This window comes from Lissotriton helveticus, chromosome 2_1, assembly GCF_964261635.1.
Source record: "Lissotriton helveticus chromosome 2_1, aLisHel1.1, whole genome shotgun sequence".
Classification (NCBI taxonomy): Eukaryota; Metazoa; Chordata; class Amphibia; order Caudata; family Salamandridae; genus Lissotriton; species Lissotriton helveticus.
In genome coordinates this window covers 1,672,459,202-1,672,486,041 of record NC_136059.1, presented here as the reverse complement: position 1 = coordinate 1,672,486,041, position 26,840 = coordinate 1,672,459,202, and positions in this window count along the sequence as shown.

Sequence of the window (26,840 nt, the reverse complement as noted above, 5' to 3'; positions counted from 1 at the left end):
CAGAATAACAAAGAAATTATATGCACGATTAATTCATAAACTTTGTCCTGGCAGTTCATATCCTTACCATTGTTTTGATTTCAGTGGATTGTCCGAGGCTTATACCACCTGTTGAGGCCTCCACTTGCTCCTTGGTCTCATATACAATGAGATATTCTGAGATTTTATTTCTTCCCTTAATCATTTCTATCTATATAGCAAGTCCTTTTCAACCCACTTTAATTCGTGCAGATTTTTTTTTTTTAACGATTGGAGACCCTCTCTTTTGATTTCTCTTCTTTAGCCATAATTTTCATTAATTAATGTGTCTGCAGTTGAATATATTTTGTGGCGAAATACCCAAAAATATGAAAGTAGAAATTGTTTTTACATATCCAACTATTGTAAAGTACAATGTGTTCTCTTGCAGTAACCACAGACTCTCCCGGTGATCTATTCAAGTAAAGCAATTAAAAGAGTTTGCTTCTCATCGGCCAGTCTAAGCCCCTACGGGGTTAGGCGACACGAATTGCACCAAGTTATCTTCACTAAAGCAGAACTAATGGACAGCGCCAGAACAATGACAAATTGGGACACAGAGCAAACAAAACTCTGAGTGGAATACATTCATATACCAGAGACGACTTAACGATAAGGAATATGTGTTCTAACTTCTTTCGGTTGTACTTGGTAATAATACTCACAGAATGAAAAAGAAATGCCCTTGGAGGGAGGAAGGACAGTTGTTGCTGTAGCCTTTATAATCAATGTGGAGAGCAAACTGTAACTGATGATTGCGTTATTTAAATAGTTGAATATATGCGTTAAAAAACAGTCATTAAGTTGGCTCTGGTAGCTACAAACGAGAGTGGAGAAAGTGAACTATAAAATACAAACCAATATTTACTTCGGTTTTGCAAATTCCCAAAACGTCTACTCCTCCTAATTCCACCTTACCCTAGCCATTTTTGGAAACAGGTTTATGCCGAATTTTCCTGTCTTATTTGAGAGCCTTTTCTTTCACTTGGGAAAAAGCTTTCAGATTGGAGAAAGCCATTGCTGAACACCCCACCATGGAATACAAACAGGTTCACTTCCGTTCCCACTTAAGGAACATATATATAATCATACTTTTTTTCTTCCTTTGTCATCCCACAGTATTCTAACTTTCTGCTGTTCAAAGCAGTTACAGTTACATCACACCATCTTCCATCCGCACCCTACAACCTTTTTATCAGCTTCTTTCCACTGTTGCAGCAGAAACACTATTTTTCACTCTACCACCTCTGACTGTACTGGGCACTTACAACAATTAGACAATTTGCATCACAGCACTTTACCACAGAGGCCATGGTCCTCCAATGGATCTTTCTTTGTCGTAGTGTTGGGTGAGAAATTAGCATGTCCAAAATCTGTTGGCCACCTAGGGTCGATTATGATGACGGTCGGACATGCGTCCGTCCACCACCCCCGAGGTGGAGGGACCGTCCGCAGGGGCAGCGGCGTTCCCTCCGTTGGAATTAGGATGTGACCGCCACCCTGGCGGTCACATCCCGTATATTTAACATTGCGGCGGGTGCTGCTTTAAGCAGCACCCGCCGCAAATTAAAAAATGCATGCTATGCATTTGCATGCACAAAGCAGCAGGCACCGCGCGGTGCCTGCCACATTGTGCATGCAATTGGGTACCCCCCCATGTGCACCCCCCACACCAGTAATATGGCAGGGGGAAGAAAGGTGGCGGACGGGCAAGGATGGCGGACGAATCGCCACCGCCTGTATGGCGGTGGCGATCCGTCCGACATCCTAATGGACCCCCTGATGTGGACCACTAATTGGTAACTAATGTTATGTTATGTTATATGTGCTTACAGAGAGCCCGAATCACCCGATAAGGGTATCTCTGTGCTAGGACCGCCTAGGTGTGTTAATGAGAGATGATTCGAACAGCAATGTTTTCAACACTTTCCTGAAAGCCAGGTAATCCATGCATTGACGTAGGAGTAAAGGGAGTTTGTTCCAGTAGTGTGGGGCAAGATGGTAGAAGGCCTTACCTCCTTGGCGTTCTTTTTTAAAGCGCAGGACTTGTAGCAGGGCTTTGGCTCCGGAGCGGAGGGGTCTGGAGGGCACATCATTGACACCTTTATTATTTAAGTAGCTGGGGCCTGATCTGTTTATGGCATTGTATGGCATACAACATATTTTAAATTTGATCCTTTTTCGTATGGGTAACCAATGTCGTTTATGAAGTAAAGGGTGGGAGGCAGTTCTTGGGGGGCATTGGTTACTAGTCGGGCCTCGGTGTTTTGGACTACCTGGAGTCGATTTATGGCACTTTCGTTGGCTGAAATAAGCAGTGCGTTGCAGTAATCTATGCGGCTTAAGATTAGTGTCTTGATCGGGGTTTTCCTGGAATATAGAGGCAGGAAGGGGAAGACTCTTCTGAGCATGCTGAGGCTATGGAAGCTCCGAAGGTGGAAGAGGCATGGTCTCCCAGCGTAAGTTTATGGTCCAAATGGACTCCAAGCTTTTTTTTCACCTGTTTTGGACATGGGGTAGGTCCCTATTCCTCTGGCCACCAGTTAGGGGACCATTTCATAGTGGCCAAACAACTTTATCTCGGTCTTAGCAGTGTTGAGTTGGAGAAAATTAATTTTGATCCACTCTGCTATAGTCTTTATTTCTTCACCAAAGGTGATTTGAATGTTGAGGTTAGATTTCTCAAATGAGAGGAGTAATTGGGTGTCGCCCGCGTAAGATATGGGGATGAAACCCAATTTCCTCAACAGTGTCGCCAAGGGAGTAACGTAAATGTTGAACAGGGTTGGGCTCAGACATTGAGCCCTGAGGTACTCCCTTGGTCACCTTGGTGGTCTTAGAATTGTATGGGTCTAAGTTAACGGTCTGTGTTCTGTCAGACAGGAAGTTAAGTAGCCATTTCAGAGCCTTTCCTGTAATGCATATGTCGCCCAGTCTTCTGAGTAGAATTTGGTAGGAGAGGTTGTTGAATGCTGTGGAAAGGTCAAACAGCACCAGAAGCACCACTTCACCCTTATCCAGCAGCATCCTGATGTTGGTTGTGACTGCCACCAGTGTGGATTCTGTGATGTATCAGGGGTGAAATCCTGATTGTGAGGATTCTAGGCATGGGTGGATTTGATGAAGTCTGAGAAGTGTATATTAAAGTGTATTTCTAAAATTTTAGTGTGGAGGGGATGGAGAGAGATGGGTCGATAATTGGTTATGTCTTCCGTCAAAATGTTGGGATTTTTTTCTGATCGGAAGTATCAGTGCGACTTTCCAATCTAGAGGGAAGGCTCCTTCCTTCAAAGAGCTATTTAAAATATTGCAGATGGGGTTAGCTAGTTGCTTGGATACAGTGGCGGCTATTTTCGCAGGTATGAGGTCAAGTGGGGATCCTGATTTTGCGCACTTTAAAAGGGCTTCTGTACCTTCTGTAGTGAGTAACGGGAAGTTCTCTAACGAGCAGGATAAAGGTGGTATGGGTGGGAGTTCAAATTCAGGATTGGTTTGAGGATCTATTGAGGAAGTGATTTTATTGTAGCTCATGTCAATTTTCTAAATAAGATTTCAAGCAATGTTGTCGCACAATGTTTGGGATGGAGCCGATGCAGTGTCACAGGCTTTTTTGAGCGCTCCCATCTTGTTCAAGAGTTGTTGTTATGTGAGTTTTCCTTGAGTTTTTTAAATTGCGGTGGTAATGAGATAAAGCATGTTTAAACTTTTCTTTATCTGTTAAGTTGTGTGAGCTCTGCCAATGGCGTTCAAATTTTTTGCATAAACCTTCTTCTAGCCGCATGGAGGCTGAGTACTATGGTGCCTGGCGGCGTTTTGTGTTCGTAGGGCATTTGTCAGTAGGCTGGCATTGAAGGAGGCTAGGCATTTTTCCACATTTACCGACTCAGAGTGCTGAGGTGGGCGGAATGCAACTTCAAAAAGTGCAGGCGTGATTGTATGCCATTGTCTATAGCTTTTATTTTGATAGCATGTGGGAGCAGTCTGTGCTTTGGGGCTGTTAATGCGGAACTCGATCATGGAATGGTCCGACCATGTCAGGGGGAGTGTAGCTGCGTATGATATGTTGGGGGAGTTAGTTAATATTATGTCTAAAGTATGTCCAGCTTGATGTGTTGAGGCTTTATTTACTATGGTAAGATTAAGTGTAGGCATTTAAGTCAAAAGAAGTGACGCCTCTGGGTTTTCTTGGATTTCGCTGTGTAAATTGAAATCTCCAAGTAGTTGGAAATTCCTGGAAGATATGACCTGTGGAGCAATGAGTTCCATAAGCTGTATAGTGGTGTTGGTAAGTGGTCCCGGTGGGTGGTACACTACTGGTCCTTTCCAGCTAAGATTATGGTGTAAGTTCATACGAAAAACCAGTATTTCCAACTGGTCATTGCTTACTTGATCTAGAATGGAAAACGTGACCGTGTTTTTGAAGTTTATGGCTATTCCTCCACCAGACCTGTGTGGTCCATCCAGTTTTTGTATGTGGTAGCCATCAGAGAGTGCTATTGATATGTCTTGGTTTGAGTGTGGGTCTGTCCAAGTTTCTGTTAGGAACCCTATATGGGGGTTAGTGGACGACAGCAGGTCCCATATATGAGCTGCATGCTTAGGCAGAGACCTTACATTAGCCAGAAAGCAGTTCCAGCCTTTGCTGCTATCTGGTCTGGAAGGCAACATACTTTCTGTGCAATCGTGATCATATCCAATGCTCTGCTTTGTTTCTCTATTGGTTCTGTGAGAATGGGCTAATGTGCTTTGGTATTGACAGTTGTTGCAAGAAAACTGACCCATTACGTCTGTGGAAGTGGGGCAAGCCCTATTAGCTGCTACTATGTTAGTATTGCAGATCTTGATCTCTACCAGCTCTCTGCTAGTATAGGTATGAAGAGACCTCACGTTCTTAATCTGAGTTTGGGCAAAACCGGCAGGGATTCCTGCTCCTGGCGAAGTCCAGGCGTGGTTGGGCGCAGACAGGCTTGCCTTAAGCGTGCCCGCTGCACGTGTATTGCCAGACATGTGATTAATATACTAAGGAGAGCTAGACTGCTAACCTCCTAGCAGAAAAGGGAGGGAAGTGGTCAAGTCTCACTTTCGGTCTGTGGCACCTCCCTCAAGACCACCGGAACAATCCGTGCTGGCCCGGTGAGGACACCAATTGCAGGGTAGGGAAAATTATTTCAAATACAGTACTCTGGGTATTTATTATAATGTGTGCAAAAGAGGCAAGTTTAAAAGCTGATTGGCACAGAGATTAAAAGCGTTAGAGCCCTTTATCAGGTTCTCTCTTATTGCATAAAACGAGTTCTGTACAAAATTAAAGCACAATAGCCAATGTTAGTAGCAGCCATTTCCCAGGCACTCCGCTTTCGCTAAACACTCAATCACCTTTGTCAGCCTAAGCGCGTCCGCTGCGCGTCTTGCCAGACATGTTATTATTATACCATGGAGAGCTAGACTGCTAACCTCCCTTCAGAAAAGGGAGGGAAGTGGTCAAGTCTCACTTCCGGTCTGTGCCACTTCCCTCCAGACAACCGGAACAATCCGTGCTGGACCGGGGAGGACGCCATTTGCAGGGTAGGAAAGATGATTTCAAATACAGTAAGCTGGTTATTTAATACAATGTGGACAAAAGAGGCAAGTTTAAAAGACAATTGGCACAGAGATTAAAAACGTCAGAGCCCTTTACCTGGTGCTCTCTTAGTGCATAAAACGAGTTCTGTACAAAATGAAAACACGGTAGCCAATATTAGTAGGAGCCCTTTCCCAGGCTGGATGGTTTCCCTCACCCACCCGAAGGTGGCATGGTTCATCATAGGGTAACCTCCCGTATTATGAACCTAGTCATAATGCAGGCTACATCCCCTTTGCTGAGAGGAAGGAGCTCAAGGATGTTTTTTGGTAGGAAGAGGTAAACTAAATACCTTAGGTGAGCTGAGGGTGATGAGGGGTCCCGAGCTAAGTGAGTGTGAAGTAAAATTACCTCCAGGGAATTCAATAGACTTTATTAGGGTGCCCCTGGACCAAGAATAAAACCAAGATATTAACAGGATGGAATTCATCCTGCCGTTGAGTGAAACATCGGTCGACATTTTTCAGCCTAATACACTCAACAGAGGTGTGGTGGCCTTCTTCAGGACCTTATGGAAGCTATTGCAAGTTGTGTGTAATCAAAGGTGATAAAAAACAAAAAGCAAATATGCTACATACAAAACCAGTGGTTGTAATGGAAGTCCAGATCCACTGGTAAATTTACCTGAAAGAAACAACATGTTTCAAAATGCCATACACAATAAATTTGTGCAACAAACTAGCACGCATTCCAGCAGTTCTGGATTACAGGAAAGGTCCTGGAACTGAATCAAGGCTACCACAATTGTCAGTAACCAATACATCAGCACAATGTATGCTACCAATTTAAATGCATGAGCCTTCCCGCAGATGTCAGGTAACCTGCCTCAACTTTACCTTGGTACAAAAATCAAGGTGGCATCAAGTCCTACAATGGATATGTGCAAATCAATTTCTCAAGGGCCAACAAGGATGGTGAGACAGGCGATTCAAATTGCAAACCACATTAGTACCCCTACTGTATGAATGTAAGGTCCCATTTAATTATTAGCCCATGGTGGGAAGGCATAAAAAAAAGAGTGCTACAGTTTGTTGTTTGTAACCAAGAGACATTACCAATGGCTGACATGAACTCAAGCATTGCACCAATTACTTTTCTATTTGTCTCAGTGTCACCAGGAAGCATTATGCTTGAGTCTGGGCTTTGGTTTAACACTACATCTGCTTCCTGAATGTTGTAGACTGATTCAGGCCACTTTATCCAACTGAAATAACACATCTAAACTGTTGATGTAGATAATAAAAATATATTACGGGAGACATTACATCCTTGAAAGCATGGTGGCATATGCTAACCATAATTCAGCTGCTCTGTTAGACTGAGAAGTTTAAGGAATGGGAGCGCGGTTGCTTACGTCATCAAAATATGCCCTAAGAAAGGTTAATGACGTAATTTTCGACCCCAAACCAAAGTATTATCATGCAGTGTTCTTTGTCAGACCTGGGAATGACTACGCATGTCCGTAAAACGCAGCCACACCCTGCCAGTACAGCTAGTGCAACAATAGATAAAGTATGAGAAAATGTATCCAGAAAACAGCTTCAGTATACTGATCCCTTGAACTACGGTAAAGTGATATACTGAGTGTTCCAACAAGGTAATTTCTCTCATGTAGTAATTTGTGATGGAAGTGTAAAACAGTTCCCTAATGCAGCACTTACCATGCCTAAATCATCTTTAAATTTACAAATTTTGCACATGACATTTTTAACTTCTAGTTCTCTCACTGAGTAAGAATGTCTACCTATTGTATTTTTTACTTTTATTTAGTTAATTAATGTAATATTTATGCATTTATTTATTGATGGTATTTTTGATCCTATCGCGGCCCAGGGGACTGAAAAGGCCTACACATAGGTCAAGCAAGCTGTCTGGCAGTGCAAGGCTGCTAGACTGGCCAAGACCATTCCACCACTGTTCATACGTCCACAAATGATTATCTTCTATCCCATTTGACTAGTCAGACCCCTTTCTAATCTCCTTCCTTGTTACTGACTTCACATCGTTATAAATCAACAATATCCCAGTCTTGAAAAGTTGAATACACCTAGCAGAATACTATCACGTACCATATTCCAAGACCTAATTGCTTCTCAACCAACGCACGTTCACCTATCTACTGCCATTAATGACATTGTCAAGGTCTATAATTATATTATTTATATGCTTGTCAGCTTAGCGACTCCCATCCAACTAAACAATGTCTGAAAAGACAAAGGGAATGGTGATTTACCTTTCAGACGCAATAGAAGATGGCTCCTCAGAAACATGGAAAGGAATGATGTGACATGTGAATGAATATTTATTGTTCAGTTAAATAAAACTTGCAACCTGACATAGTTAAAACATTTAGGGGCCCATTAGGATCTCGGGCAGATCGCCACCGCCTGCATGGCGGTGGCAATCCACCCGAGATCCGTCACGGCCCGCCACCCATTTCCCCCGCCATAATACTATGGCCGGGGGGACTGCGGTGGACGGAAAGACCGTCTGCCGCTTTTTCTTCCAGTCAACAAGTCGACCGGGCGGAAAAGAGTTTAATATGGTGGCTGTGTCTGTTAGACACCGCCAGCCATATTATCATGGGGGCGGAAACATGCCTTTCCATGGCGGCATTGCCGCCAAAGAAAGGCATGCGGGAATTGCTTGTGGGGGCCTGTTTCGGGCCCCCAGGGACTCTGGGGGGTGCACAACCTATGGTACCCCCCTACAGTTCCATGCACAACATGGCAGGCACCGCGCGGTGCCTGCCATGTTGTGCATGGAAGTGCACAGCATGCCTTCCTGGCATTGTGGCGGGCGGTGCTAAGTGCACCGCCGGCTACAATGTCAGGTATGCAGGATGCGCCCGCCACTGTGGTGTGCGCATCCTAATGGCCCCCATGGGACCCCAGCCCTTATGGCCCAGTAGATGGGACGGCACCACCGTCCTAACGACCCACTTAGAACAAACATTTCATTTTTAAAGCACACCTTAAAGTACAGTTGAAACCTCCTTGGTCTATTTAAAGCTTCAGAGTAAAAAACTGATTCAAAGACACAATCTACAATAATTTTGTCTCATAAGTCTTTTTGCACTTAATAGCCCCCTTACACCTAAGGTGTTCTATGTACACTATTATTAGTTAATCCATACATCCTGCTAAATCCCTCTAATGTCCGGACTGCTATTTGATGAGCAGATGTCAAATCATTTCTCATCTTAATGGCAAATGCTATTTAAAAATGTAAAAAAATGTTCCATTTATTCACATAACGGAAAACAACATTCTCATTCTAGTTGTGCAGTGTTACATTTCATTAACCGTGTTGCCCATGGTACACTACCACAGCACCTATTGGGCCCGAATCACAGAACTAACTTAAGACAAAATCCTAAACTTACTACCATTTACTCATTTTGGTGTTCACAGAAGGCACTTACTCATCAATGAGTAAGTTCCTCATCAATGAGTAAGTTCCTTCTGTGAATACCAAAATGAGTAAGTGCCTTCTGTGAATACCAAAATGGTAGTAAGTTTAGGATTTTGTCTTAAGTTAGTTCTGTAAATCGGGCCCAAAGCTAGGAACTACCCTAGAATAGGTAAACGAGGAAATGGTTTATCCAGAGAATTAAAGTGAAGAGTACGTTTAAAAAAAAAAAATTCTCATCGTAGTACTATATGTGGATTAAATACATACCCAATTAATCATGTTTCAGAAAAGCCCATTAGAAAATAGAAAACACTCTATATAGTTGTACTTTCTATGGGTATCACTTTTGACAAGTTTCCCCTCAGCTATGGACATGTATTTTAGAAATTTCCCAGAAATAATTTGGTCCTCTCCCTGGAGACCAGGTATAACTGCTTGTCGATATCAACATATAGTATTCTGATTAAAATGCTATCTCAACACATTTTTTTTTGTTCGTCCATTAGGGTTTGTCAACAACAGACAATATGACAGATATTTTTTGTACAATAAATACAAAGACAGCATGACAATTCATTGCTTAGCCTTTTCCAGGCCGGTAAATTACAACGAAATTGGACGTTACCAAGCCGGAATCGCAAAAGCTTTAAATTTGCATCTAATCCATTCAAGCCACCCAGATAATAATGAGATTTTAATGAGCCATACGTAGCAATAACCATTCGTGCATGGGCTCATTTTGCTAAAACCTCTCTGTCTAGTGTCTGTCAAAGATGAGATCTTGTTGCTGATACCGTTAATAACTGTGTTGAATGCAATGTGTGAAAGGGAACGAACCAATAGATCCTCGGTCTTGAAAGTAGAGATTACCAGTTTAAAATATGTTGCGGTTCAGTATTTCTAGGATCATTTATAGCCTCCCTCTGTGGTTTTGTCAACTTTCCCTTGTAATATGGCCACACTGTATGTCAAAGAAGGAGCATGTTTGGTTGCCATTACTTGTAAAAGTGGTTTAAGGGACAAGCATTTTAAGGTATTCCATAATGAGGCAAATGCAACAACCAGTGAATTTTTCCTTCTTGAAATTGCAGCACATTAATTCTTAAATGGAACTCTGGAATCAAATATCATGGCCAAATATCTGTATTCTGTTACTGATTCTAGCTCTTTCCCTTCTATACCACGTTTTGGGCGAAAAACTATTTCCCTTGAAACTAGCATGGTTTTAGTTTTACTTTTCATTAGCCTTTACATTTACATTTACATTTGTTGCCGATGGTACAATACCACAGCACCTAAAGTTAGGAACTAACCTAGAATAGGTAAACAAGGAAATGTTTTATCGAGAGAATTAAAGTGCAGCGTGCCTTTTATAAAATCATTTCTCGTCTTAGTACTATATGTTGATTAAAAACAAACCGAATTACTCATGTCTCGGAAAAGCCCATTAGAAAATAGAAAACACTCACGGCACCTGGGCCCCTGTCAGTACAGAAGACACCGTAAAGACTATGAAGAGCATCCACTCTGGAGCACCCTCTGCCCCCTGCTCGCTGCACACCTTCCACAGGGCCACCTCCGCCATCGCACCAGAACTGCGACGGACAATCAACTGTGCCCTTGAAACAGGCACATTCCCCGACTACGGGAAATGCGCCCAAGTCAAATCCCTCCTCGAGAAGCCCTCCGGAGGCCTGATGAACCTCATAAACTACTGGCCCATCTCTCTCCACCCCTTTGTCAGCAAAGTCATCAAGGGGGGAGCTCTTTTGACTCATTGGCGAACCTTAGTGACCCCTACCTGCCTTTGCGGGGGTGTTTGGACCCGTTTCCCGCCTTCCTCGCTGGTCCCACTGCTTGTGCTGCTGTGCCCGCCCGTCTCCCGCCGCCGCATACCTATTCCACCTGAGTGAGGCCGCTGTGTGGAGGGGGTGCCCGTGGCGCACAGAACTCCAATTCCCAGCAGCCTATGCGGCCGGAAGCCGCCCTCAGAGAAATCGCGACAGGAGGCGCATAAATTACAGCATCACCTCCAGCGTCGCGGGAGCGTGCGGGAGCGTCCCGGGAGAAGCCCGTGACAAGGGCGGGACCGTCTGAGGCCGTCCGAGGCCGGAGTAGGGCGGGCTGGCCCACCCCTCTTACTACCAGTTTATTTTACGGACTTCAGAAAGGTATTTGGACTATTTGTATTGACTCTAGCGCAACACCATATTGCTGCATTATCGGGACACTTGTACATTGTTCTGTAAAAAGAATTGCTTATGCCAATGTCCACTCGCTCTGGAAAGGGAAGGCGGGTGGGAGGAGGTTATGTTAGCGGCATGCTTGACCAGTTTATTACCCGAGCATACTCGGTTCTCGAAAAGGAAATCGCTATGACAGAGCGCCGTATCTCGCTCGAGCCATTAAATCGCAAGCGTTCTTCCTTGGGGCCCCTAGCACTGGCCGTCTCCCCTGTTAATACTGACGAGCACATTGTTGGTGTTACGCACGGTACAGCACTGTCTAATCCGTGTACTTTAAGGGCCAGCCTGGATAGAATTAATGGTTTAGAACATCCCAACCAGTCGGATCTTCCGACTGTATGGGGGCTCGAAACATCGAATGAGGGATATCCCTCTATCAGTAATACAACAATCCCTGATGGCACTCCAGCACAATTAGAACCTGCAATGCTGGCAGGACCCAGAATACCACCTATTAAAAGGAAAAGAGCTGCAAGTGGCTCAAGGGGGGCTAGTCTTAAGACCACAAAAAAGTTTAAGGCAAAAGTCCATAAAGGAAATGAGAAACCAATAGGTTCAGGGAGACCAGAGAAACCTATGTCTTCAAGAGAAAGTGGTGAATCTCCGACTGGCAGCCAGACCTTGCAAAATCCAACAGAGATGATAACTACTAACCCAAAGCCAATCCCAACAACAGGAAATTTACCCTAAATTCGCCCAATGCCCAGATAGAGCAAATTGTGAAATCTTTGATACTCCCTGTACTCGAGAGGATGAAGTTATTAGCGGAGAGGCTGGATAGATTCGAGCAAGCCACACTAGATAATTTCTTCTCCCTCAAGACGCTAATAAAACTGCATTCCAAGAACAGGCAGGATGTGTGTGAACCTAAGAAAAAACAACTGGTAGACCTTACACTCACGGAGGCGAGGGTACCAATTAAATTAATCCTGAGCTAGCCTCTGGGCTCATGCCCGGAACAAATACTGTAGTGCTAGCTGTGCCAACCAACTGTGCACAACAAATTGGCACAATTCCAAATCTACCAATAGCTAATGGAGCAAAAGGACCCTGTCACAGTGTATCAAGGCAGAGTAAGGAAATTAATACCACCTAAGTAAAGCCGCTGAACACAGTAGTAATTTATCCGTACCAGCCCAAAAGCCCATGACGGCTAAGTTTGATACCACTAACGTACCCCACATCAATCTACCGCCCGAATGCCTGCCTTATGTAGTCGTGCTCACAGGAGTACTACAGCTTAAGGCTGGCAAATTAGAATCATACCATGAGCTTAAAAACAAAACCACACATTGGTTAAATGGAAATAGACCCCTCCCAATTCAACTTGATGGTCAGATTCTACATGTGAGAAGGGTCAGTTGGGTTGGCAATAGGTCCAAAGATGTCTCGGGGGATTGCATTTTGGTTAATTTCAGGGATGCTCGGGTCACAAGGTTTATTTGCAATCAACATCATGGCCAAGACAGCAGAGGAATAGGCACACATGACCTAAGTTATTTTCACTTGCAACCTGTGTATCCCCAGATTGCTCGCCATTCACTCTGGGGAGGGATGCAAAGTGGTTTCTACACTAACATCCATCAAACCCATATGATCTTTGCCCTAAATGGAGGCCCAGAACCCCTTGGGATGGACTATGGCTACTGACACAGTGATTACTCCAGAGATAATGCACCAACAACTGTAGTGGATGGCATTAGGTCTAGAGTATTGAGGAAGCCTAGTAAATCACCCAGGGCTTCTCATACTCTTGATAGTGCTTTCTCCCTAGATGTCTCTGACCCTAGAAACAGCCCAGTGTTTGACATTATATCTACCCAGATTAGCTCCACACCACCTAGCAATGCCCCTTTGGAACAATTTAACAGGTTGATAGATATCCCGGGCCCTCATACTGCCATCTTGCCGTACCCGACAACAGAGCCCATTAGGGCCAAAGGTAGCCTTTAGCACCAACTAAGCCTACTCCGGTGCCAACCGTTGATGAGACTGCTTTTAGGATCCTTAGTTGGAATATAGCAGGTATCTCCAGGAAATTAGACCTACCCGAATGGAATACCCTGGTCGAGTCCTTCGCGATTTGCGTCTTCCAAGAGACCTGGAGTATGGAGCCTTGCTATAAGGTTGGCTATACTACTTATTTTATACCGGCAGTTCCCCCCCTACAGGGAGAGGCCGCCCCTCAGGAGGTCTCCTCATATGGCTTAGTATCTCTCTGGGTTGTCAAATTTCTCAGAACCAAACTAACTCTCAGATGTATTAAGAATCTCAGTTAGGGGGCCACGGAGAGGGCGAACATTAGAAATATTTAATATCTACGCCAGGGGCACAAAAGGCGGTTCCCCATCTCCGACAGTCACTAATATTGAGAACGAGCTCAGGCAGTGCCATGATAGCATGCATGTCCTGGTCGCGGGGGACTTTAATTGTACATTTGAGCCCCTCGCGGCAGAGGACATCTTGGATATCTCCGAAGAGGACGCCAGGATGGGTATACCCGCATTAACAATCCAACCGATAAAGAGGTGGTCCCAACGGGCCATACAGCTTAACACCTTAGCCTTGGAATTCGGCCTAAGGGCGGCAAATGGCAGAACCACCTCAGATCCATCTGGAGCACATACATTCATTAGAATTATTCACCCCTCAAGGATTGATTATATCCTATTGGACTTCAAGCTTTGGAGCTTCATGCAAGATATGGAAGTTTTGGCCACTGTGGACAGCGACCATAACTTGCTTTCTCTCACTCTACACCCTTTGTGGCCTTGTACAAATGGACCAGTTGAACCTCCTAAACCATTGTCAACTCTAGAAGTTTGTCCATCAGACGGTGGGAGGCGCCTCAAATGGTGTAGAGTTGCTCTAGATGAGGGGAAAGTTCAGAGCATAGGGGCCATTTTGGCAGTTGCCCAGTTAAAACTGGACACTGTTGCCCTGGACTATTCGGAAGCAACAGTGGTCTTTTGTGACACAATTAAGGCATTGGTACCAAACAGAGGTACTGCACAAAAGGAGCACCAAAGGCTTAAGGGCAACCCGGGCTGGTACACAAAACAATGCCGACTTAAGAAATCAGCATTAATCAAAGCAGTTAAATGCAAATGTCTAGAGCTGATTTAGTTGGCTAGGAAATATTAAAAGCAGAGTATTGTGGAGGCGAAAAAAGAGTGGGAGGACCAGTACTGGCAAGCTTTAAAAGAGGCCAGTGCTGGGAGGGATTCTAGCAGTTTCTGGAACCTCATAAGAACTAGGAACAGGCCTGTTAACACTCTTATCACATGTAACATCACTGGTCAAACGTGGTTTAACCACTTCTCTTCATTATATACGAACCACCCGGATGAAAGGCAGGGGCCGATCACACTCACATTAACGGTCACCTTAGGGGGGTGTGAAGGCCACCCTTTTACAGCAAAGGAAGTAGAAAACGCGATCAAATCCATGGTGCCACAAAAAGCAGCAGGCCCGGATGGTATCCCGGGAGAGCTGCTCCGTCTCGATTCCACTCAATGGGGGAAGCTGATCTCAATTTTATTTAATGCCATTAGCATTGGTGCTGCAATCCCAGATTCATGGAAGCGGGCAGAGGTCGTCCCAATCTATAAGAAGGGGTGTCGGGACGACCCTGCTAACTACCGCCCAATAAGCCTAATTGAGTCTACCCAGAAGGTTGTTGGTAAGGTGATACTTGGGAGACTCTTACATTGGGTTGATGATAATAAAATCTTATCGGATTATCAAGCAGGATTCTGGACTGGCACAGGGACCATCGAACAGGCATTTAGATTACTGCTTATATATTGGAAGGTGGTCCTAATAGACAAAGGCAGTCTTTACCTCGCGTTTATTGACTTAAAGACTGCCTTTAACCTGGTACCCCGGGATCGTTTGTGGTGGGTATTGTCCGAAATGGGCATCTCGGTGTATATTTTGTCACTATGAACAACTGTGCCCCTGCACTGAACACAATATGTAAAAATTCAAAAGTACACACTGAGTTATTTGAATGCAATAGTATAGCTTAGTACAGTAATCTAAACAAATAGTAGAAATTCGAGACTCAGTAAACAAGAACAAAGTGGAGAACGTAAGTAGATAGATAGTCTGTTCTTTGAGTATTCATTTTCTGTTTAATGTTCCATTTCATAAGCCAACACGGGTTTCATCGCAGGGAACAACTGCAAATCTTCAGGGCTGGAATGAGTGGCTTTCACGATTAGATGGACTTGTTCAACGAGAACAAAAAATAGAGGGGGAGAGGGCCGGTCAGTGTGTAGACTCTGGTTTATGTCGGGAAAGCGAAAGTTATGTTGTTAGTTTGTATTTAAAGGTATTTGGCCCGGTCGGGGCGTAGTAAGGAGTCCCAATTTTCGGAATTCCAATCAAAAGCAGATTTTATATTTGAGATAGATCTCGATATTTCACGAGTAAGGTGAAAACCGGGAGGAGAAAGGTCTTCGTGGTTGGGCGGGTGCGCCTACATCCACGGAGTGCCTTGCCTAGTGGACGAAGTTCTCCCTCTTTCGGTTTCCCGGCGCCGTGTTTCAGAGACGGACCGAGATCTATCTCAAATATAAAATCTGCTTTTGATTGGAATTCCGAAAATTGGGACTCCTTACTACGCCCCGACCGGGCCAAATACCTTTAAATACAAACTAACAACATAACTTTTGCTTTCCCGACATAAACCAGAGTCTACACACTGACCGGCCCTCTCCCCCTCTATTTTTTGTTCTCGTTGAACAAGTCCATCTAATCGTGAAAGCCACTCATTCCAGCCCTGAAGATTCGCAGTTGTTCCCTGCGATGAAACACGTGTTGGCTTATGAAATGGAACATTAAACAGAAAATGAATACTCAAAGAACAGACTATCTATCTACTTACGTTCTCCACTTTGTTCTTGTTTACTGAGTCTCGAATTTCTACGATTTGTTTAGATTGCTGTACAAAGCTATACTATTGCATTCAAATAACTCAGTGTGTACTTTTGAATTTTTACATATTGTGTTCAGTGCAGAGGCACAGTTGTTCATATTCATTGCGGACCAGTTTTCTGGTCTATTTGAGTGGTTGTGAGGAATTACCGCTCGCCCCATTGCCTACACTTTTTACTTTTGATATCAACTATTTAGCGGTTACCTAGGTGTTGCGCCTAGTTATTCTGGAACACTAAAAGACCTCAGCAGTTGTTTTTTATATTTTGTCACTACTAGTGAGGCTCCATGCTGCAAACTTTGCACAGGTGAGGTGGGGTACACAGGGTCATAAGACTAATAGAATACCAGTGAATAGGGGTGTCCGTCAGGGATGTGTCCTTGCCCCCACTCTGTTCTCATTATATGTGAACGGAGTGGTGGAGCATCTGCTGAAAATCCCATCAGATACACCTTCCCTGGCGGGCAAGCGAATTCCAACTCTCCTATTCGCTGATGACACCCTCCTCATCTCTAAGTCCCCTGTGGGCTTACAGAGCCTCCTGGATAGTTTCCAGTCCTTCTGTACTTGCAGAGGGCTTATAATCAATACGGATAATACAAAATACCTGGTGTTGAATGCCCCAAGAAAACTCGGTCGACCCCCAGCCCTGAACCTTGTGCCCCTGGAAAGGGTTGCGGAATTTGATTATCTAGGCATTCGCTTATCAGATACAATGCACTGGAAGCCACATTTACAAAAGATGTTACTCAGCCACAAAAGGGTAGTGGGGGCACTCCTTAAGGAGCAGCGCTCTTCCTCAATGAAACCAATCACCCCAGTTATTGACATCTACAAGGCGAGAGGTGTCAGTTTGGCCCTTTACGGGGCGGAACTGTGGGGTACAACCAATATAGAGCAGCTTTCTAGATCTGAGAATAAATTCTTTAAGGACTTAATGACACTCCCACAGAGTACCTCTACAGCACCATTGCTACTCGACTTGGGGTGTCATTCGATTAAATACCAGACACAAATCCGACCACTCCTACTATGGGCCCGGTTACGGCGAGTCCCGGAGTTAGCATCTTACGCGGACGGGCTTATGGAAGTCATGTCGATGTCGGGCTGGTCCAAAGTTAGATGGCTAAAAGATGTAAAATTCCTGCTCGGCGAGCTGGGCCTCGGGGATGCTTGGGAAAGCAGATCTGCTCCCCCTAAAGCAGTTCTGAAAAATCTTTATTGGAGCTGGGTAGCCGGTAAAAACAGCTCTGATCCTAAGCATAGCAGAGCAACTGTTGACTTCCTGATGATCAAGGATGTGGCAGTACGGGAACCCTACCTCGATATTATTTTGAAGCCCATTGACAGGGCTTTGTGTTTTAAATTCAGGGTTGGAACTCTTCCAGTATGTGAATTACTGCTCGCTGGAAGGTTCCGCTCCAAACTTCACCCTTTTGTCCGTTTTGTCAGTCCAGAGTAGAGTCTGTTGCCCATATTCTGCCCGGCATACAAAACACCGAGGAATTGCTAGTTAAAACCATTATGCAGAGAATTGGGCACTAGACATCATATTGTAGCACTGCGAATTTTGATATCGGATACTCGACCATTGTTTGTATGTGGACTGTCAAAATTTTTAAGATGGGCCTGGTCCATAAGATCTAAAAGGCTTAATGAAATTATTTAATTAGTTATTTTAGATTCTTTTTTATCTGTCCTTAAATTCCAATTGTACAGTATCTTTTATCAAACTGTAAACTGAGTACTGTAGTTTATATTGTTACTAAATTGCTGTATTACGTTATGCTTTTATGATATGTTAATTTATCAAAATAAAGCCTATCACTCACTCACTCACTCACTCACTCACTCACTATGAAGAGCATCCACTCTGGAGCACCCTCTGTCCCCTGCTCGCTGCATACCTTCCACAGGGCCACCTCCACCATCGCACCAGAACTGCTACGGACAATCAACTGGGCCCTTGAAACAGGCACATTCCCCGACTACGGGAAATGCGCCCAAGTCAAACCCCTCCTCAATAAGCCCTCCGAAGGCCCGATGAACCTCATAAACTACTGGCCCATCTCTCTCCACCCCTTTGTCAGCAAAGTCATCAAGAAGAGGTGTGGTGCAGGGGCCAAGGAAACTGATTCCGGAACACGGGGATCACGGTTCGATCCCAGGCGTTGGTGGCAGGCAAGCCCAGCCCCTTGTGACTCTGGGCAACAGCTCGCTTAATCTTCGCACCGGCCCCCAGCGCCAGGACACTTTGACTGAGGTAGCTGTATGCTTTATAAATGCTGGTATTTTTATTATGTTTCACACACTTCATAGAAACCGGTTCACTGACACAACATCGATGCGAAAAATATTGAGTAAAAAAAACATAGACTACAAAAATATCGACTCCTATACTTAAACAGGTAAGTACAAAAATATTGACTAAAAAATATTGATGTAAAAAATATAGATGTATAAAATATCAACTTTTATATGAATATAAAATAAAATAATACATATTAAATATTAAATATAATTTTAACAACATAAAATACATGTTATATACATTCTAATACAATTTAAAAATAAACTTAATAAAAAATCAAACACACAAACATAATATTTTGTACATATATTTACTTTAAAACAATTGATAAATTATTATTTTTATTTCTATTAAAAGCATAAACTAATATAAAAAATAACAATATATATTAATGATTTAAAATATAAAAGATCAAAAATCTATAATAAATGAAAACATTAAACTTTTAAAAAATATTCAAACTTATATTTCACAATACAATCAGTGCAACAGTAGGGAAAGTGCTGGTTAGCAAAAGGGTAAAAATAACTATTCCCACTCCACTGAGTGCAAAAGTAGGGTAAGTGTAGGATAGTGAAGGAATTAAATGTACTAATCCAACTCCAGTGAGTGCAACAGTAGGAAAAGTATTGGATAGCAGAGGGGTAAGAATTACTATTCCCACTCCAGTGAGAGCAACAGTAGGGAAAATGTTGGATAGCGGAGGGGAAAAAAGTACTATTCCCACTCCAAAGAGTGCAACAGTAAGGAAAGTGTTGGATAGGGGAGGGGTAAAAATTATTATTCCCACTCTAGTGAGTGCAACAGTAGGAAAAGTGCTGGATAGTGGAGAGGTAAAAATTACTATTCCCACTCCAGTGGGTCCAACGGAAGGGAAAGTGTTGGATAGTGGCGTGGCAAAAAACTACTATTCCCACTCCAAAGAGTGTAACAGTAAAGAAAGTGTTGGATAGCGGAGGGGTAAAAATTACTATTCCCACTCCACTGAATGCAACATTAGGTTAAGTGTTGGATAGAGGAGGGGTAAAAATGTGTATTCCCACAATGGTGAGTGCAACAGTAGGGAAAATATTAGATAGTAGAGAGACAAGAATTACTAGTCACACTCAAACAGTTAAAACAAAAATAAAACATAATAAAAATTTCAAAAATCATACAAATAAATAAACAATATTTAAGAAATAGAAAATCAAATATATTAAATATATAAAGAGAAAACATATTATATTATTATTTACATATAATAAAAACCTACAAATAAAATATCAATAAAATAAAAAATAAATGTATAAAAAAGAATTATTTTAAACTAGAAAATATTTACAAACAAAAAAATGTATTAAAACATAAATGTATTTGTTTATTTTTGTATCTTATAAAACCACACCAATAACAAAATACTTAAACATTTTATATTAAATAAACTTCCATAATTAACATAATTAATACTTAATTAAAAAAATACTATTAATAAAAAAACGAATAACCAATAATTGACTACACACACACTTTAAAACTATAATATCCACAACACACACCTAAATAAAGTATAAAATAATAAAACACAATTAAAACTTATTTTTAAATTTAAAACTATTACTATTAACAACAAATAATGAAGTAATTAAAATGTATTTAATATCATCATCAAATTTCTTTGTTTGGTTTCGTGATCAAGAAAACTGTAAAAGCACAATGTAAAAAGCAGGGTAAAATAGCATGATAAAATAGATACAATCTCAAAAACAAGCCTTTACAGGACCCAAGTTCAGGTAATAAATACAAAGTGTATCAGAAATACCAAACATCAATAATGGTGGAATAAAACTACTAAAAGCAATACATGTAAGTCAGTAGCAAAAAAATAAAAGTAAGAATTGGGGAGGAACCCAACGAATCACAGCTCACCGGCAGTTTAATAGCAGATTTAAAAAAAATTAAAACATGAAATACGATATTGCGGACAGCATCTGGAGAAATATGAGTACAGGTCGAATTTGTTTAAAGTTGGCCTGTTTCAAAATGGGCATCAGGTATGAGTTTCTCGGGGTATCCTAATATGGACAGAACATGATAAAATGAAGCTTATCCTGCGGAGATGTACCATCGCAGCCACAGGACGGGAGAGCTTGCCCTATATTTCCACCCCGAGGAGGAGATAAAAGTAAATAAAACAGGTCAAACTGAAACCTGGTCAGGAGTAATCTATTATAAGAGTTCACTAAGCCAAGTATATATGGCTCCGCTTTCACAGTGGACCTTAAAATAACAAAGTGATGAGCGCTTGGCTTCATGAGCTCCCTCTCCTCTCTTAATGAAGTCTAGCGCGTTCTAAATGCCAACTTCAGTGTTGGAATGTCTATTTTGTGGATACCATCAGGAGCAGAGAAAAGATTGCCTCTTCCCAGATTAGTTAGAGTTCTTTTAATATATTTCAGCCATGATATCCTTAGGGCTTCATCCAAGGATAAATAATCTTTGAGGATAGCCTTGTTTAACGATTCCCCCTCCTTAACGGATTTATTTAACCATAATTACAGCGGTCTTAAAGCTATCTTGTCTGTGACATAGGGCATGCCCAGCTCTTTGTGAGCAATGAAAGAGGGAATACCCTGAGGGACTGACAACAAGCCTCTCATGAACTTATTTTCTGAGGTTTGGACCTCCTTAGCATCTACATAGCCCCAGATGTCACTACCATAAAACACTTTTGACAAACACTTTGCTCTATACAACTCCAGGAGGGCCACCACCAGTCTTTTGCACAAAGTTGGGGCAAAGTTCGAAATTGCGGCGGATTCCCTGTTAAGGTTGTTTCTCATGCGGGTAAGTTGAGGGACCCAATCCAGTTTATTGTCCACAAGTACCCCCTAGTAGGAAAAAACATATGTTTTGGGGTTAGGGGTGGGGCCTATCCTAAAAACGTAAAGATCTAGTAGGCCGCGTCCCCAGTTGCATAATATGTGATTGTAAGCCCCTCTCGATCCTCGCCATCAAACAGAAAAGGGGCAAATATGCAACCTTGGCGAACTCCACTCCTTATAGGGAATGTGCGAGATACATTCAGGTTCGATGAAAATGCACTGCCCCTTTGGTGTCACGGTGCAGATCATAAAGAAAAGAAACCAACTCCCTATCTACCCCTAAGGCTATTAGGATCTGTCATAATTTACCCCTATTTACGCAATCAATTGCGGATGACAGATCCATAAAAGCAAGGACGATAGTAGCCCTAGGAGCGACTGTGTATTTACTAGAGATTACAAAGAGGTTCAAAGATTGTTCAATGGTAGAGTGGCCAGGGCGAAACCCGTATTGGGTGTCCGACAGAATGTTATTATCGGATGCCCAGGTTGATAACCTGTCCAACAAGATTTTGAATGAAATGAAAAAGGATTTATAAAGCGCATGGCTACCCGGGAGCATCCCAGCGCTAGAGAATGTGCTAGCGGGAACGATGGAGATTACGGGAAGAGCCAGGTTTTCAGAAGTTTCCGAAAGGGTAGAAGGTTGGAGTCAGTCCGGATGGCCAGGGGCATGGAATTCTACCAACCACTTTTACCACTGAGTCTATCAAAGAAATCGGCCTGTAACAAGCAGTGCTGTCCCTATCTCCCTTTTTAAAAACTGGCACAATGGGGGAAGTTGCCCATGAGGAAGGGGTGCCAAATCTAGCAGCTGCATTGATTAATACCCACCCTTTACCCCTCTAAAAGTAAAAACAACACACAAAAAATAAACAATTACCCAAAGTAAATATAAAATAATTAACATTACAAATTACTTCCCACCCATTACTCCTATAAACACACAACACACACCTAAATCTAATCACACAATTACCATAAACAACTACCAATTAATTAATTCATAAATTAAAATAATTTATTTCCCACCCTTTACACCTATAAACACCACAACACACACCTACCATTAATTTCACAATTACAATAAGTAAGTGCCAATTAATTAATTTAAATTATTTAACAACCATTTATTGATTAATTAATAATACATTACTTTACACATTTAACATTACAACATCTCAATCAAACAAATATTAATAAATAAAAAATAATCAATACATTTAACATAATTAAATTACTTCCCACCCTCTTCTCCTATAAACCCACAACCCACTACAGAACTAAAAATGCTAAATTCAAATAAATGTTTTGGTATAACTACTAAAGATTTAGCACATACGTTAAAAATAAAACCATTTTTGACAAAATACATACATCACACACATATAAAATATATACTAAAATACACAACATTAATCAAAAAACGATATTTTAACAACTACATTTTTGCAAATTATATTATAGGACTTTACTAACTTTAGTAGTCCTAAATGCCTTCTGTGAATACCGAAAGTCGTAAGTGCCTTCCTTGAATATCAGAAGTAGTAAGTTTAGGATTTTGTCTCAGATTAGTTTTGTGAATCGGCCCCGGAGAGTGTGAATTAACTCTGTTGAAAGCTGGGTAATATCCAAAAGGTACAAATTAAACAAATGGATAGCCAGTACACAGCCTTGTTGTGAGGTTCACCTGGGGTTTCAGCATTGGCAAAGTGGAAGGAACAGATACTGGATCCTAACTTCCCTCACCCACCTCCTTCGCCAAACAAATTCAAAGCAAAAGAAGAGAAGGTGAGGAAGAGGGGAAAACAAAACAAGGAAAGAGAGAAGGAGTAGAATTCAATTGTCCGTCCGGTGTGAAGTCACATGTGCTTCCTAATGGGCAAAAGTACAAAAGGTAAGTATGACCCTATAACTACGAGAGTGTGCTTATATAGAATATGTGGCTAATGTAGAAGTAACACCTGTTGAATGTTCTGCTGTTGGTACAGGGAGGATTTACACAACTAGAACTTGAGACTGACACAGTGGTATCTAAAAGGTAGAAGTATCTAAATTAAACATTAGGACTGCATATTTTAAGCATTAAACAATGATAAGTGTGAAACATACCAACGTTAACGGAGACCACCATCTGGATTCATTAGACCCATTAAAACGTAAACTATCCTGAAATACTAGGAAAAAACCAAAAAACCTATTTTCCTACACAGGATAAAAGAAGAGAAAAAATGTTGCACGAAAAGGTTCTGGGTCAGGATAGGATAACCAAGTAATTCACACATAAGTAACTGATACAATTCTCTTATTTTGCAGCCTAAAAGAAGAAGCAGCAAATACATCAAGGCAGAGAACTAGCTCCACACTGCTGAAGAAGTGAAGAATAAGATAAGTATATATGTTTCAAACTAATGCTTATATATATATATCATCCTAACGTAGGCTGGGAATTATGGTTCTTTAAATACTTCTCTTTATATTATTTTTGTCTCTGCAGGAACAGAAAGAACATCCTAAGGGAAAGCTCCCCATGAGAAGAAGAAACAAGGCTGGCTTGCCAGGGAATGCCAACTCTGCATCATGCCCCTTAAGAGGAGCGGTGACCCAGAAGAAAAGAATGCTGAAAGCGTTAGGAGAAGAATGCTAAGGATGTTCCAGCTCTCTGACGCGATCTCAAGAATGCAGGTAAGTGTGGGATATCTCAGAGAAAACCAAGGGAGGCCAGGCGAGGGTCCGATATGGAACGAGAAGCAAGTTCCTGTCGTAGACCTCCCGCTTTTGAAGGACTCAAGTGCCGCCTTCATCAGCTAATGCGTGTCAGCAAACGGCGTGTAAGCAGGAGGCTGTGGGCTGGTTGGTGAGCGAGGCTGCGGGCAGGGCACCATGACAGGACACACAAGGGACCCCCTCGAACAGGTTTGGGCTTGTTGGGATAGCACCTGTGAAACAACTGCAAAAGGTGGGGAGCTTGAACATGAGAAGCAGGTTCCCAAGTCCGCTCATCAGACCCATAGCCCTTCCAATGGATCAAATATTGTACCCTATGCCATAGTCTACGTGAGTCTACAATATAGTCAACTCACGTTCTTAGTCCACCAAAACAGGGGTAGGCAGAGCAGGAATGACAGTACCAGGCACTACAGGCTTCAGTAAAGACATATAACAAACTGGATGGATTCACAAGGAGGCAGGCATAATTTCATGGCAACAGAGTTTACCACTTTAGAGATAGCATAGGGACCAATACAGTGAGGTTTCGATTTGTTTGTCCCTTTGACTTTAATATTTCTAGTAGATAACCAGAATTTGTCACCAACCGTATAATCAGGAGGTGGTGTCCGATGGTGATCTTCATCATCCGTATACCTACTTTTTGCCTCCTCCAGATTTCCTTTGTCCTTAGTTTATTTATTTATTTATTGAGTTTGTAAGGCGCTCAGCTACCCAAAAAGGGTTTCCCGGCGCCAGGACGGACATATGCAGCAAGCGGGTCCTTCAGTAGACATTACTGATCAAACAACCAGGTTTTGAGTTTTTTTCGAAAACACATGTAGTTAGTTTCTTTACGGATGAAAGTGGGAAGAGTGTTCCAGATAGAGGGGCCAGATAGGAAAATTATCTCCCTCCCATTCTGGAAAGTTTAAACCTGGGCACACAGAAGTTGCCCAAGGTTTCAGATCTTAAATGGCGTGAAGTCATGTAAGGGCGTACTAGTGCTTGGAGATATTGGGGAGCTGTACCTGCTTTTATCCTAAACATATAGCTCAGGGCTTTGAACTTAATACGGTTCTCCACCCTGAGCCAATGTAGGTCATGTAGATATCCTGAAATGCTGGAGGTCTTTGGAATCCTGCAAAGCAACCTGGCAGCAGAGTTCTGGATTAGCTGCAGTCTACGGACCACGGCTTTGTTACATCCAAGATATAGAATGTTGCCATAGTCAAGTCTTGAGTAATAAGGGTGTGGACTACGGTCTTTTGGGTGGAAACGGCCAACATCCACAAGATTTTCTTAAGCCATTTTAGAATGGTGAAACATAGGGCAGCTACCTTGACAGTTTAATGATGCATGGACAATGTATTGCCCACAATAACACCCAGGTTCCGAAGGTTGGTAGGTTGAGGGAGATTACCCATTTGAGTAGGCCAGTGGGAGAGCTTCCAAAGGTCTTTCTGTTTACCCAAGGATGAGAACATCAGTTTTCACCATTTAGTTTTAGCTGTTTTTTTGTCATCCAGTTGGAAATGTTAATGAGGCCTTGTTTGAGATGGGAAGGAGCCAGAGGTTTAGAGTTAGAGAGGGAAAAGATGATTTGGGAATCGTTCGCATAATAAACAAAGTTGGTGCCGCTCGCAAGCCGTTTTGTGACTGTGTACAATGGGATTACTCTTGCCTGCTCCCCTGGATCATCACTGACTCTGAAAGCACGCCAGTTTGGGGCTAACCTACACGACCTCCAGGGTCGGGACTTCGAGACCCAGCGTTCATCGCGCTTCACCAACTCAGCGCAGCTGGTGTCTCTTCCCGCCCCCAACATCCCCTACTTAACCACGCCCCTTACCGCGGAACGCGGGACGTGCGCGGGACAGAGCACGGGGCGAAGCCCGGGCAAAGGGCCGGCCGTCTAAGGCCGTCAAAGGATGTTGAAGGCCGCGCCGGGCTATCCCTCTAACCTGCCCTCCTTTCGGCCGTTGGTATGTAAACTTTGTCTTGTACTATCTCTTGTTTTTGTAATCTGGTAGTATTAATATTGCTCTGAGCTATTTATAATATGCCTTTACGTTCGGGTAAAGAGAGAACTGTGCAAGTGTCAACACCAAGTGGTATGGTTACTGGGACCCTTGATGCTTTTTTCAAACGGGCTACAGGCATCTTGGAGAAGGAAATAGCCTTCGCTGAGAAGCGTTTATCCCTGGACCTTATCTGCGGAAAACGATCTTCCCTAGGACACATTGGGTCAGTGGTATCCCCTGTTATTCATGCCCCTACAACGAGTCAGGAGTTACATCATGACTCTATGCTGGTAGAATTAATTCAGGAGGTGGATTGCTCAATACTAATCACAACCGATGGTGGCACGCCATCCAGCACCATCAATCATAGTGGTGGCGAATGTTCGATGCCTTTAAGTCCCGAACTAAACAATCCAAATAAGGGTGGAATTCAAGTTTCCAAGTGTGGGAAAAGGAAAAGGAGGGATGGAGCCGGTAAGGGGGGTACGTCCAAGATTCCTAAATTAAACCTCATATCCCAGCCTCCTCAAGCTCTAATTAATCCCCCGCTTCCCATACCTTCCGACACTGCTGGTCAATGTCCAACCTGTAGATGTAAGGAGGATGGTCTTTTGGGTAAGATGGAAATCCTAATTAAATCCCTCATGTTACCCTTAATGGAACGTGCTAGGCTAACGAATCAGAAACTGGAT